At 47.0% G+C, this 15,567-nt stretch overlaps 1 long non-coding RNA gene across 1 annotated transcript in view; it reads right to left on the minus strand.

Annotated features, from left to right (window-relative positions):
- Nucleotides 1-15,567, minus strand: part of LOC139264030 (uncharacterized) — a 55,039-nt gene continuing 39,472 nt past the window's right edge. Inside the window, exons 3-5 of the long non-coding RNA XR_011593282.1 lie at nt 4,595-4,711; nt 1,083-1,157; nt 1-87 (exon numbers count right to left, since the gene is read on the minus strand). This is a non-coding gene — a long non-coding RNA (uncharacterized lncRNA). The remainder of the gene's footprint in view (nt 88-1,082; nt 1,158-4,594; nt 4,712-15,567) is intronic.

Below are 15,567 nucleotides of genomic sequence, written 5' to 3' on the forward strand. Positions count from 1 at the left end.
CTGCAGCACTCGCTCCTCCAGCTCCAAAAGTTACTGCAGTTCACCCTCCAGTCTGTTGCTGTTGCACCTGTTGTCTGCCATCTGAACCTACAAAAGAAAGGAACCTGTGTGAGTAAGAGTCCACTTATGTATGCAGAAGATATGCCTTCCATGGTTAAATAGCTGTGAATGTAGGCAACGCGTGAAATGAGGCTGTGGCTGTGAGTAGGTACAGATGGTTGGTGGTTGCCTGATGGGTTAAGTGCTGGGTTGCAGAGTGTGCACAGACAGAGGCTCAGAGGCTGGTATCTAAGAGTTGTGGAAGCATGTACTCACCTTGACCACCCGAGTGAGGTTGTTGAATTTCGAGCGGCACTGTATATGGCTTCTATCCACCACAGTGCTGGCCGACCGACACCTCCTCAGCCAGCTCTGCCCACGTGCCCTGAAACCCAGTGGAGTTGGCCTTCTCCCAGCTGGAGGGAACAGTGCCTCCCTCCTCTCCACTGCCCACACCAATGCCAGGTCACTGAACCGAGTGGCCCTTGCCTGAGGTCATGAAGCAGCCACCGCGGACCTTCCTTGCAGCTCTCAGTCAACTCCAGAAATGATGAAAATGAACAGGTGCTGCCTGAAACGACATCCCCTTTAAGAACTGGAATGAACAGCAGGCTGATTACCACTGAATGAAAGTCAGCTGAAATTGGGTGCTGCACTGGTAATAGCAGACCTGCAGCGCCCCACTGAGGCCATTAGCGCCTCAGATACCGCCTCGCTGCATTTTTAAGGGAAAAGTGTCCAATTTCCCACATTTTTGCAGCCCATCTCACTGGGTGTTAAATGATCAAACGGATAAAACTTAGCACCCCAAGCACGGCGCTACCCAATTTCGCCCCCTATGTCTTCTTGTTCTGAATTTCCCCACCAGACGAGTTCTATGTATCACCCTGCCTCCTCACCATCTTGCCACCCCCCCACTCCCGCCACCAGCCCCACAACCAAAACCTTCCCAAAAACCAACCCAAACTACCCTATCACAGCAGAACTTAGAATCACACAGCACAGAAGAAGGCCATTCGGCCAATCGGGTCTCTGCAACTTACATTTGAATTTCCTCTTTGCTGGTGCCCACTGGACGTCAAATCTGTCACTCGTTCTCTGTGGAAGTGGGATGACCGCTGAAAATAGAAGCATTCATTTTGAACCTTGCATGTTCAGAGAAGTGAAAATACCACGCACTGATATAAAAACTGATATTAGTCACTGAGGGCTGCAATTCATTGTTTACTGGCAACAAAAATATTGATAAGCTAAAACAATTTTATTTTCATAACACTGTTTCTGACTCTCCCAAATCACAATAGCTGGTGGTCTCACCAAAGGCATTTCCCCTTCCGCTAACAGCATCATTTCAACATCTTTCAGGATGTCAAACCCCGCTAATTAGTTTCATCAGTTAATTTCATTGGTCATTTTCACTGGTCATCTGTCCATTTTAATAGTCAGTTTCATTGGTCAATTTTATTGAGTCAGTAGCTATTAACAGATTCATTTCTTGAAATGTAACCAGATTAAGACCGAATTGGTACAACCCATTCATTTCTAGAAATGTAACCAGATTAAGACCGAATTGGTACAACCCATTTATTAGAATGCCAAGGTTCCTTTGCAACTCTTTCCCTCCTATATACCTTTCTACACATTACACCTTGTAATATTTAACCATTTGGCATTTCAAATCATCATCATCCATCATAGGCAGTCCTCGGAGTCGAGGCTGACTTGCTTCCACTCTAAAAGTGAGTTCTCAGGTGACTGAGGAGTCCAATGTGGGACCTACAGTCTCTGTCACAGGTGAGGCAGACAGCGGTTGAAGAAAAGGGTGGGTAGGGAGCCTGGGTTGACGCACGCTCCTTCCGCTGTCTACGCTTGGTTTCTGCTTGTTTTTGGCTATGGGACTCGAGGTGCTCAACGCCCTCCCAGATGCTCTTCCTCCACTTTGGGCAGTCGTGGGTCAGGGATTCCCAGGTGTCGATGAGGATGTTTCTCTTTATAAAGGAGGCTTTCAGGGTGTACTTGAAGCATTTCCTCTGCCCACCTGGGGCTCGCTTGCCGTGTCGAAGCTCTGCGTAGAGCGCTTGCTTTGGGAGTCTTGTGTCGGGCATGCGAATGATGTGACGTGCCCAACAGAGCTGATCGAGCATGGTCAATGCTTCGATGCTGGGGATGTTGGCCTGAGCGAGAACACTGAAGTTGGTGCATCTATCCTGCCAATGGATTTGCAGGATCTTGCGGAGGCAGCACTGGTGGTACTTCTCCAGCATTTTCAGGTGTCATAGAAACATAGAAACATAGAAAATAGGTGCAAGAGTAGGCCATTCAGCCCTTCGAGCCTGCACCACCATTCAATATGATCATGGCTGATCATCACCTCAGTACCCCTTCCCTGCTTTCTCTCCATACCCCTTGATCCCTTTTGCCGTAAGGGCCATACCTAACTCCCTCTTGAATACGTCTGCTGTATATGGTTCACTTCTATGAGCCATATAGGAGGGCGGGTATCACTACTGCCCTGTAGCTTGATGCCGGATTTGAGGTCCTGATCTTCATCCTCAAGCTACCGAAGTCTGCGCTGGCCCACTGAAGGCGGTGTTGGACCTCGTTGTCGATGTCTGCTCTTGCTGACAGTAGGCTTCCGAGGTATGGAAAATGGTCCACGTTGTCCAAGGCCTCATCGTGGATGTTGATAATCAGGGATCAGTGCTGTGTGGTGGGGTCAGTTTGGTAGAGGACGTTTGTCTTACAATGTTTAGCATAACATCTCGTACACCTTGGTGAAGGTGTTGACGATGTCTTGGAGTTTTGCCTCCGAGTGTGCGCAGACACAAGCGTCGTCTGCATACCCACAAGAACATAAGAACACAAGAAATAGAGCAGGAGTAAGCCATTTGACCCCTCGAGCCTGCTCCACCATTTAATAAGATCATGGCTGATCTGATCATAGACTCAGTTCCACTTCCCTGCCCGCTCCCCATAACCCTTTACTCCATTATCGCTTAAAGATCTGTCCACCTCCACCTTAAAATATATTCAATGACCCAGCCTCCACGGATCTCTGCGGCAGAGAATGCCACAGATTTACAAACCTCTGAGAGAAGAAATTCCTCCTCATCTCAGTGTTAAATGGGCGGCCCCTTATTCTGAGACTATGCCCCCTAGTTTTAGTTTCCCCTATGTGGAAATATCCTCTACGCTTATCCAGTCCTCTCATTGACTTATATGTTTCAATAAGATCACCTCTTATTCTTCTGAACCTCAATGAGTATAGTTCCAACCTACTCAACCTATCTTCATAAGACAAGTCAAGGGTCCTGGCATTATTCTGGTGAATCCGCTTAGGATCTAGTTTTGATAGCAAACACTTGCCAGATCACTGTGCCACACCAAGGTGACGTGAGTAAGAGGTTAATGAGTGTGTAATTGAAAGAGACATGTAGAAAGCAAGATGGCAACAAAGCCTGCTGTGACAGGCCCAACGTTCTCCAATCCTTACTGCTGTGTGCCCTTCCCGCAGATGGGTTTGAAAAATGGTAGGATCTCCACACTTCCTATTGTGTGAAAACTTTTCCTGCAAGAAGAGTGGGAAGTAGATGAATCCGTGCCTTGGGCAAGGTCTATCATTGAGCAAACTATGGTAATCTCGCTAAGTAAAATCTCCCTCGTGTGTGTATAACGTGATGACAGGAGTGCCAGCAGATAATGCCAAGAGAGAGAAGTCATTTTGAGGGGTGGTATCAGCTCGGAAGGTGCAGGACAGAGATGACAGTGAAGTCTTCTTCCCTGATAGCTATGTACAGAAGAGAAGGGTTAATTGTTCAATGACAAAGGTGGGATCCCGCAGGACTGATTACAACAAAAGAGGAATGCAACCAATTTGAGGTGAGATATTTGAATTCTTTCTGCGCTCTATTATGTTGTTCACATTTACACATTGCACATCATTAACAATGCCGATCCACTGACTGGCCAACCCAGGCGAAGAGGACCGCCCTCTTCTCAGCCTTCTTAACCAGCATCTCTACAGCTGAAAACATTGGGGGAGGGGGACCTGCATTCTTGCTCCCAGACTTCTTTTCATATGATTGCTTCGTTGCTTTAGCCACAGAAATAAAAACTGCCCATTAAGCTGCTGCAGTGAGCTCTCTATGGGACATCTGTTTTGTGCTGGCAGCTTGTCTGTTGCATGAAAATGAGAGGTGAGGTGTTATATAGGACCTGTCATCCTGCTGTTTCCATCAGGCGATCATTGCTGTTGCCTCAACCCTACCTCCACCCACTTCTCCCCTGCCCCCCCATCGTGCCAGTTATACGCAGGGAGACCAAAATCAACCACATTTTCTATATCTCTCAAATCCAAGGGCAGTTGGGGCCAATTGTACCAAACCCTTCTGAAGCTCAGACACCAAGTAGTAACCACTCTGGCTCAGTTGTACGCAGACAAACTTGCTGACTAATTGAGGGAGCAAGATTTTTTTTAAGAAACTCTCGTCTTTCCATTCACTCGCATTCTATTTGAATTTTAAGTGGCTTTATAAATTGTAAGAAATATCAGTACTCTGCCTGTTCCTTGCGATGACCTCGTCTGATAAATGACTTCCGTCTAGAGGAAGAATATATTGTTTGCCATCGATCGTGTAGCCATGGGGTCCTTCATGAAAGCCTTTCTGTGATGCTAAAAAAAAAAGAAATCTCTCATTACAATAACTGCATGTCAATAGATGACAACAGAACATAATAAAACTGAGAGCAAGAAAAAAAAATCACCCAATTCCATCCAGAGTCTATGGGTTGATTTTCTACTTGATGCCTGGATGCACAACTGGTGTTGTGGATTGGGCCACCCATTATAGAAATAAAAGTCGAGTGGTTTCTACAACAGAAAACGTTAGCTTTATGCCCAGCAGGCAAATTAACAATCTAACCCTTGTGTCTCATTACCCTACTGTGGACTCCCTCTCCATAAGCTATTGAGCCTGCCACTACTTTAAGGAAGAATGCGTTCTTCCCTCAAGGAAAATCAAACAGTGCTATTAATGCCTCTATAACTCTATCCCGCTTCCTTCTCAAGTGCTATTTCTGTTTGTTATAATGCTGCCGTTAGATAATCCTGGACAGGTAAAATCCATTAGCTCTCCCAAGGGCTCCACCTGACCAGCTTTCTGTAATGGTTCCTGAGTTGAGAGTTTTAATCCACAAATTCACCTTGAAAAGAGAACGTTCATAAACTGGGTTGCTCGTACCAAGCAGAATTCCCGGGCAAGTCTGGGAACTTTCCGACATGTCTCCTCGCAGTGGGGAGGAGGAGGATGGGGGGGGGGGGAAGGATGGTGCGGGATATGCAGCAGGCTCACTTGCACATCTTCACAGGAATTTAAGGTGAGACTTTGCATGGGCAGGATTCCAATTCAAGTAGGTTCTGCCCCAAATTCTCAACCCACTCCGGGCAGAAATCTCCTTATCCACCCTCATCCAATCCAGCATTTAGGTCTTACCATTTCATCCAACAAAATTGTGACCCAGGTGGGAAGAGACTCACTGGTCTACTAATAGTAGTGATAAGTGTTATAGTATAGAAATATTTTTTATGACAAATCTTTGCAACAAGTACACGTCACATTTTACAACAACTAGCACTTAGATCGCAATGTTCACATGACTGCAGCTCCAAAATCACTCAAGAAGCTCGACAACATCCAGGACTAAGCAATCCGCTTGATCGGCACCTCTTGAGGAGGCGGCTCACCATCATCTTCTCAAGGGCAACTAGGGAAGGGCAATGAATGCCAGCCTTGCTAGCGATGCCCACATCCCGACAATGAATTAAAACAAAAACCTACTTTCCTCTCGCCAACAATACATAAATGAGGCCAACTGCAGCAACCTGATATCAACTCATTGCAGACCAGGGACCACACATGGGACCAGGGATAACTATGGCTCATTCGCGCCTGGCGAAACACGCTGATTAATAATAGAAGCAAGATTATTTTTCAAAATCCAACATCCCAAATTCCTTCCCATTAACTCTCATTACATTTGAATGACATAGGACTAGATTTTCCACATTTTTTGCATGCATAACACCCACTTAATGTCCATTTTACCGCTGAAATGATGTATAACACCCAGATAGCGCCCATTTAGCCACAAAATGAAAATTGACGCCCATTTTTTGGACACTTATCGCTGAGCATTACTTTCCCCATGTGCATAACGCCGGGAAAAAATAATACCGCCCGTCCACTTTTCTGGGGCGGAATCATCAGAATGGGCAAAATCAATGCCCATAATATCACCCAGCGTTAGTTTCTGCACGTAATTAACGCTGAGATTCACTTTTTTCTGGTCGTAAAAATCACATTTGCCGAAACTAACGCCAAGGAGATAGCGCAGCATCACTTTCACCATCTCGCCCACAATTTCGCTCGCCCAAAAAAACGCTCAGAAAAAGTGGAACTGTTCTGAATGAATCACAGCGGCTTGGGCGCCATTTTTAAAATCGCAGGTCACTTCATTCAAAAGGCTGCTTCAACTTCGGGGGAGTATGGATTGACTGTGGAGATCTTCTCAGGTGAAGTGACCATCTCAACAGACATATTTTCAGACTCTGGACTATTGGAGGTTTACTCTAGCTGTATTTTAGTGATGAAATGATTGCTTCTGATCAATTGCTATTATACTTTCATTGCAATGGGGCCAGCCATTTCTCAGCCTGCATCGATTAATAAGCAGATGCTGCAGAGTGCAAATGGCTCAATGTCTGATGCACATCATTATGTGCCAAATTTAAGACGTGCAAGACTGAGGAGGAGCTCCTGACCATACACACCCTGCATGTACAGGGAAAAGACGTGTCTGAACACACCTGCCTTCGGAGACTGCGCTTCCACAAGGTGGTGATCAATGAAATATGCGAGCTCATCAGTGCCATCAGGACATCAGTGTCGGTCGAGGTCAAGGTCACGGCACTGTCTTTCTATGCACCCGGTTCCTTTCGGGCCTCCGCGGTCGAGATTTGCCCTCTGTCTCACCATGCCACCCATCGCTGCATTAGACAGGTCACAGAGGTCCTTTACACGCGTAGGATGGACTTTATCAGCTTCCCCATGACCACGGAGGCTCAGACTGACAGGGCTGGAGCATTCTACCGCATTGCTAAGTTCCCCAGGGTGCAGGGAGCAATACAGTGCACTCACATCGCCATGCGTCAGGACCCAGAGCTTTTTTGAAACAGAAAAGGATTTCACTCCCTTAAGGCCTAACTAGTTGTCGACCACAACCAGATCATAATGCCAATGAATGCCAAATGTCTGGGCAGCTTTGATGAGGCTCGCATCCTGCGTGAAAGCGCTGTCTCTGACATGTTTAAGAGTCAGCCACAAGGACAATGCTGGATGCTTGGTGACAACTGATATGGCCTCGCCACCTGGCTGATGAGCCCTCTACGTGACACCCAAACCGAGGCCGAGAAGCGATGCAACCAGAGCCACAGAGACACACACAATGTGGTCCAGAAAACAATAACTGCTTAAGCAGTGCTTCAGATGCCTGGACCACTCAGGAGGGGAGCTACAATGCCCTCACTTGGAATATTGTGTTCAGTTTTGGTCTCCTAATCTGAGGAAGGACGTTCTTGCTATTGAGGGAGTGCAGCAAAGATTCACCAGACTGATTCCAGGGATGGCTGGGCTGACATATGAGGAGAGACTGGATCAACTGGGCCTTTATACACTGGAGTTTAGAAGGATGAGAGGGGATCTCATAGAAACGTATAAGATTCTGATGGACAAGTTAGATGTGGGATGAATGTTCCCGATGTTGGGGAAGTCCAGAACCAGGGGACACAGTCTAAGGATAAGGGGTAGGCCATTTAGGACTGAGATGAGGAGAAGCTTCTTCACTCAGAGAGTTGTTAACCTGTGGAATTCCCTGCCGCAGAGAGTTGTTGATGCCAGTTCATTGGATATATTCAAGAGGGAGTTAGATATGGCCCTCACAGCTAAAGGGATCAAGGGGTATGGAGAGAAAGCGGGAAAGGGGTACTGAGGGACTGATCCGCCATGACCTTATTGAATGATGGTGCAAGCTCGAAGGGCCGAATTTTCTATGTGTCTATGTTGCAATGCAACCCTGAGCAAGTAGCTAAATTTGTGGTCGTGTGCTCCATGCTCCACAATTTGGCTATCAGGGGGGCCAAGAATTGCCAGAAGGGACTGATGCTCCACCTCAGGAGAGAGAGGAAGAGGAGGACAAGGGGCTGGATGCTGACCTAGGGCCAGACAATCAGGCTGGCTATGCAACCATGCCCACGTCCCCCTCCAGACCGCAGGAAAGGGCCCGTGGTGACTACATAGCTACATCAGGAGCTGATATCTGAATGATTTGCCTGAAAGAATGTTGCTGTGAGTGACAACGCTGATACACTGCTGTGTGTGTGCAGCTCAGGCCTCAATGGTGGCCACCACCTTGGTGCCAGTTAAAGTTTACGTTGATTGAAGTTAAGTTTTATTTAACTCTTTCATGTTAAGGAATCACCAGTGTGTAACGGTCCAGCTATCTGAGACAATGCGCAACAAGGTTATATTCAATAAAAAAATGTTTATACCAACATTGGTCTGAAATCATAAGTATCACGGGCAAAAACACCCCACCCACACCCCACTTTTTCCACCGTTGACATCAATCAAATGGTCAACATGTCCAGCAACACAGAATACAAAGGCAAAGCAGGAGGGTGGCCCCCTCCCCCCATACATTACAACAAATTGCATACACCCAGATGGAAATATAACACAGCCATCACCTGCGGACATGCACCTCACTTTCCTTCTCCCTTCCCCTTCTTCCCATCTCTACCCCTTCCCCTCCTCGTTCCACGCCTCTTGGTCGAAGAGCTCCTCAGACGGTGCCTCATTGGGGGGGATGAAGTCAGATGAGGTTGTTGCACGGGTACGGGAGCAGGGGTGCCGAGGGGGGAACATTCTCTGATCCAGAAGCAGGACTCTTGACCCTGCCTCTTATCTGTCGTTCGCAGTGGTGGTGCGGAACCTGGGGTGGAGTGCCGCGCTCTGGGACCACTGGGAGGCCTGTGCCAGCAGTGTTCCTGGCTATCGCCTCCAGGGCCTCCGCTATCCGTGGAATGTACTCAGTCATGGTGACCAGCTGTCGGGATATGACCCCCAATGCATCGAGGATTTGGTCACCAATGTCTACAGTCCTCCTGGACAACTGTATCATCTCTCCACTCTCATGTCAAGCTTGTGGACCAGACCTGCTGTATCCACGAAACCTCCGTGGGGTCGGCGCCGTCCTGGGGACAAATGGGGTACTCTGTGGCAAAGTGCTTGGGGCCGGTACCTCCAGAGTGGAGGTGGGAATGACCGGAGGAGCACTAGATGGCCTTGGGGTGGAATGGCTTCTGGAGCGTGGCGATGCAGGTTCTTCGAAGTCCACTCTCTCATCCGTAGAGAAACGACCCAGCGGATTGACGGGCGAAAATCGGAGCTCCTCAGCAGATGTAGAATCAGCGCCCAGCGCCCCCATCTTCTGGCCTCTGTGGTCTTGCCTGGGGCTGTGCTGCTGGCTGAGCTGCAAAACACAAATGAGGTTATTAGAGGAGAAGGGGGTGCTTGGGTCACAAGGTGATCCCAGCGCTACACACAGCATATGCATGACAAAAGCACCACCGCTATCAAAATCATCACAGACATCATATTTCATGACCATCAGCACATTGTGCATTGCAATGATTTTCATTCGGCCATCATTATTTCTATGACAATTTTAGAAATCATCTAGCATATATGATTGTTCGGATATGAGTGGGTGTGGCATCTATTGACTTTACATCACGCAATGGTGTAAGCTTTACTAACGTGGCATCACTTCAGGTCCGCAGATGCATAAATGGCTGTCCGGGTGTGCTTCCCCACGAATACGAGCACTTGCTCCTCCATCTCAGTGATGTCGCTGGGGACTGGTGGCCCCCTCCAGCCGTTCACCTCTGCAGGGACCTCATCGTCGATAGCTTCTTCTGTAAAAGGTGACAGGACGACATGTGGCCCGAGAAATAGTTAATGCATTCGTGGTCATTTTCCAACATTCCATGGATTCTGGTTCAGTTCCTATGGATTAGAGGGTAGCTAATGTAACCCCACTTTTTAAAAAATGAGGGAGAGAGAAAACAGGGAGTTTTCGACCGGTTAGCCTGACATCGGTGGTGGGAAAAATGCTGGAATCAATTATTAAAGATGTAATAGCAGCGCATTTAGAAAGCAGTGACAGGATTGGTCCAAGTCAGCATGGATTTATGAAAGGGAAATCAGGCTTGACAAATCTTCCAGAGTTTTTTGAGGATGTAACTAGTAAAGTGGATAAGGGAGAACCAGTGGCTGCGGTGTATTTGGACTTTCAAAAGGCTTTTGACAAGGTCCCACACAAGAGATTGGTGTGCAAAATCAAAGCACATTGTATTAGGGGTAATATACTCTAGTGGATAGAGAACTGGTTGGCAGACAGGAAGCAGAGAGTCGGAATAAACGGGTCCTTTTCAGAATGGCAGGCAGTGACTAGTGGGGTGCCACAGGGTTCAGTGCTGGGACCCCAGGTATTTACAATATACATTAATGATTTAGATGAAGGAAGTGAGTGTAATATCTCCAAGTTTGCAGATGACACTAAGCTGGGTGGCAGTGCGAGCTGTGAGGGGGATGCAAAGAGGCTGCAGAGGGACTTGGACAGATTAGGTCAATGGGAAAATACATGGCAGATGCTGTATAATGTGAATAAATGTGAGGTTATCCACTTTGGTGGCAAAAACAGGAAGGCAGATTATTATCTGAATGGTGACAGATTATTAAAAGAAGAGATGCAACTAGACCCGGGTGTCATGGTACATCCGTCATTGAAGGTAGGCATGCAGGTACAGCAGGCAGTAAAGAAAGCAAATGGCATGCTGGCCTTCATAGTGCGAGGATTTGAGTATAGGAGCAGGGAGGTCTTACTGCAGTTGTACAGGGCCTTGGTGAGACCACACCTTGAGTATTGTGTGCAGTTTTAGTCTCCTAATCTGAGGAAGGACGTTCTTACTATTGAGGGAGTGCAGCGAAGGTTCACCAGACTGATTCCCGGGATGGCAGGACTTACACTCACTGGAATTTAGAAGAATGAGAGGGGATCTCATAGAAACTTATAAAATTCTGACAGGACTGGACAGGTTAGATGCAGGAAGAATGTTCCAGATGTTGGGGAAGTCCAGAACCAGGGGTCACAGTCTAAGGATAAGGGGTAAGCCATACAGGACCGAGATGAGGAGAAACTTTTTCACCCAGAGAGTTGTGAACGTGTGGAATTCTCTACCACAGAAAGTTGTTGAGTCCAGTTCGTTGGACATATTCAAAAGGGAGTTAGATGTGGCCCTTACGGCTAAAGGGATCAGGGGGTATGGAGAGAAGGCAGGGGTGGGGTACTGAGGTTGCATGATCAGCTATGATCATATTGAATGGAGGTGCAGGCTCGAAGGGCCGAATGGCCTGCTCCTGCATCTATTTTCTATGTTTCTATGGCATGAGATCATTGCGTGATATCATTGGTAGGTACTGTCACAGAGCCTGATACAACACTTAACCGACAGATGTAATCATGATTATTATGATAATTATCATTCTTTACCTAAAGAGTTTCAGTATGAACGCAGGCTTTGACTACAACATTCCCGGTAAAAGTGAAAAACCTCACATCTACTGATAGTCACTCATGACAGTTACAAATCAAATTATATAAATACATAAGTACATGTAAATAAATGTAATACTTACTGTTGCAGATCCCACAAGGTCGTTTCATTGTTTGCGGCATTGGTTGCCATTACGCACTTCGTTGGTCGCCGACGAGACCACCTCTGCTATCTCGGCCCATATCTTCTGGTAAGCCTTTGGGGTGGGCTTCCCACGCCCTCCCTGGGTCAAATCACCCCAGCGTAACTCAACCTCCTGCAGGAGGGAGGCATTTACCTCGTCCAAGAACCTCCTCGCTCTTTTGCACCCTCCAATGTGCTCCTCTCCCAGTTCACTGCTCTCACCAGTGTCAGTCTCCACAGCGTGCTGTGATGCCTCCTCCTCTCCCTCCATTTTAGGCCAAATTTGGGCAAATATCTGGCTGGTAACAGCTAATTTTTGTTTTCCTATTTGCTCTAAAGCTCTAAATCTCCCTCCTTCCTCTCAAAGCAGCCACACTATACCCACACATGCTATCAGTCCCTCTCAGCTCCCTCTCTCTCTGTCTCCTCTTCTGCACATGTCATGATGACCCTTGGCCTCCTGAATCATGGGAATCGAGCGTTGCCATGCTGTTGCTAAGGTCGGCGACACTTAACGGCAGAAGGTCAGAGAGATTTAACACTAATGCCCATTTCATATCGCTCGCAGTAACGCCCAATTTCAAAAATGAAGACTAGGGGCTTTGAGAATGGGCAACAAGCCGGCGATCTGAAAACCCATTTTTAGCGCCCACGCCGGAAATACGGCCCATTTTTGGGCGATCTGCACAAAAGTGTAAAATCTAGCCCCATAGATTGTACAGCACAGCAACAGGCCACTTGGCCCAACCCGTCTATGATGGTGTTTATGCTCTACATGAACCTCCTGCAACCCCTCTTCATCTAACCTATCAGTATATCCTTCTGTCCCTTTCAACCTCATGTGCTTATTTAGTTTCCCTTTAAATGTGTCTATGCTATTTGCCTCAATTAGATAAATATATATATGTATAGAAAATGGACCTGTCATATGTATGTTTGTATGAATCTCTGGAGGAATATAGAATGGTCGGAGGTAAAATTAAAAAGGATATTAGGAATGCTAAGAGAGAGCATGAAAAATTCTTGGCAAGTAAAATCAAGGAAAACCCAAAGATGTTCTATAAATATATTAAGAGCAAGAGGATAACTAAAAAAAGGGTAAAGTCTATTCGAGACCATGAGGGTAATCTGTGTGTGGAGGAAAAAGATGTTGGTATGGTTCTTAATGAATACTTTGCATCTGCTTTCACAAAGGAAAGGGGCAATGCAGAGACTGCTATCGAGGAGGAGTGTGAAATTCTGGATGAAATAATTATAGTGAGAGAGGAGGTATTAAAGGGTTTAGCGGCTTCAAAAGTGGCTAAGTCCCCAGGTCCGGATGAAATGCATCCCAGGCTGTTGCAGTGCAGGCAGGTACAGCAGGAGCAGCGAGGGCGGGACGAAGGAGTGGCAAGAGTTCGTAGAGGGATATGATCGGGGCTCAGGAAAGGCGTGAATTTAGGGCCCAGAAGAGGCGTGGGCCCAGGGGCAGCATGGGCCAGCCCACACTGCGATATGTGTGTGCACTAGGTCTGTGCAGCAGAGCTGGTCTCCAGTCGTCTTGGTTAATCGCTGCCACTGGACCAAGACCTAGCTCTGTCAAGCCCATGTGGTGGCTGGTGTGCAACGGCCACCACACATTAAAAAAATCCACACACAGGCATCTTCCACCCTTCAGGATGTAGTTCGGGATCTGGAATATCATTGAAACACCTGTGAACTCATCCGTTTTCGGCATGGAAGCAAGTCATCCTCTTTTGAAGGACTGCCTATGATGATGAGATTATGATTAAGAAGTTTGCAGATGACACTAAAATTGGCTGTGTGGTTGATAATGAAGAGGAAAGTCATGGACTGCAGGAGGATATCAATCTACCACTCAGGCAGGCAGAGCAGTGGCAAATGGAATTTAATTCGGAGAAGCGTGAGGTAATGCTCTTTCAAAGGGCTAATAAGGAAAGGATATACACATTAACCGGTAAACCACTTAGAAGTGCAGATGAACAAAGGGACCTTGGAGTGCTTGTTCACAGATCCCTGAAAGTTGCAGGCCAGATGGATAAGCTGGTTAAGAAGGCACAGAATACAAGAGCAGGGAGGTTATGCTACAATTGTATAATACACTGGTTAAGCCACATCTGGAATACTGCATGCAGTTTTGGTCGCCGTATTGTAGGAAGGATGTGATTGCACTAAAGAGGGTGTAAAGGAGATTTAAGAGGATGCGGCCTGGAATGGAGAATCTTAGCTATGATGACAGATTGGATAGGCTGGGTTTGTTTTCCTTGGAACAGAAGAGGCTGAAAGGAGACATCATTGAGGTGTATAAAATTTTGAGGGATATAGTGGATAGCAAGGGCCTATTTCCCTTGGTGGAAGGGTCAATTACGAGGGGGCATAGGTTTAAGGTGGTTGGTGGAAGGTTTAGAGGGATTTGAGGGGAAGCTTCTTCACGTGGAGCGTTGTGGGGGTCTGGAACTCACCCTGGAAAGGTGATAGAGGCAGAAACCCTCACATTTAAAAGGCGTTTGGCTGTGCACTTGAAGTGTCGTCACCTGCAGGGTTACAGACCTAGAGCTGGTAAGTGGGATTAGATCTTGTTGGCTGGCGCAGATACGATGGTAAGGACTTCAGGGAATCTAATACAGCCAGAGTGATCTCCTGGACTAGTTTCGATCGCCTGGATGGGTCGGAGAGGAATTTTCCCAGATTTTTTTTACCCCTATTGTCCTGGTTTTTTTTCTGTTTTATTGCCTCTCCCAGGAGATCATATGGCTCCGGGTGGGGTGGAGTGTAAAATGTTGCGATATATGGGATATCGTAGTTGTGGGGGGGCGGTCTGGTTGGACTGGATGCTCTTTACCTGTCCACCATTGTTCATTGTTCATAGGTTTATATGTACATAAGAACATAAGAAATAGGAACAGGAGTACACTCGAGCCTGCTCCGCCATTCAATAAGATCATGGCTGATCTGATCATGGACTTAGCTCCACTTCCCTGCCCGCTCCTCATAACCCCTTATCGCTCAAGAAACTGTCTATATGTGTCTTAAATTTATTCAATGTCCCAGCTTCCACAGCTCTCCGAGGCAGCAAACTCCATAGATTTACAACCCTCTGAGAGAAGAAATTCCTCCTCATCTCTGTTTTAAATGGGCGGCCCCTTATTCTAAGATCATGTACCCTTCAGGGCTGTTGACCGAAGGCCATGTGGCTCTTTGTCAGCCGGTGCGGACATGATGGACCAAAATGGCCTCCTTCTGCGCTGTAAATTTCTATGTTTCTATGCCCTCTGGTTGTTGAGCCCTCCGCCAAGGGAAACAGGTCCTTCCTATTCATTCTATCCAGGTCCTCAATCAGGTCTCCCCTTCAGCCTCCTCTGTTCCAAAGAAAACAGACCCAGCATCTCCAATCTTTCTTCATAACCAAAATTCTCCAGTCCTGGCAACATTCTTGGAAATCTCTACTGCACCCTTTTCAGAGCAATCACATCTTTCCTGTAATGTGGTGACCAAAACTGCACTCCAGCTGCAGCCTAATCAGCGTTTTATACAGTTTAAGCATAACCTCCTTGCTCTTGTATTCCATGCCTCCACTAATAAAGGCAAGTATTCCATATGCCTTCTTAACCACCTTATCAACCTGACCTTCAGAGATCGATGGACCTGCACTCCAAGATCCTTTTGTTCCT

The sequence above is a fragment of the Pristiophorus japonicus genome, chromosome 5 (assembly GCF_044704955.1).
Source record: "Pristiophorus japonicus isolate sPriJap1 chromosome 5, sPriJap1.hap1, whole genome shotgun sequence".
Classification (NCBI taxonomy): domain Eukaryota; kingdom Metazoa; phylum Chordata; class Chondrichthyes; family Pristiophoridae; genus Pristiophorus; species Pristiophorus japonicus.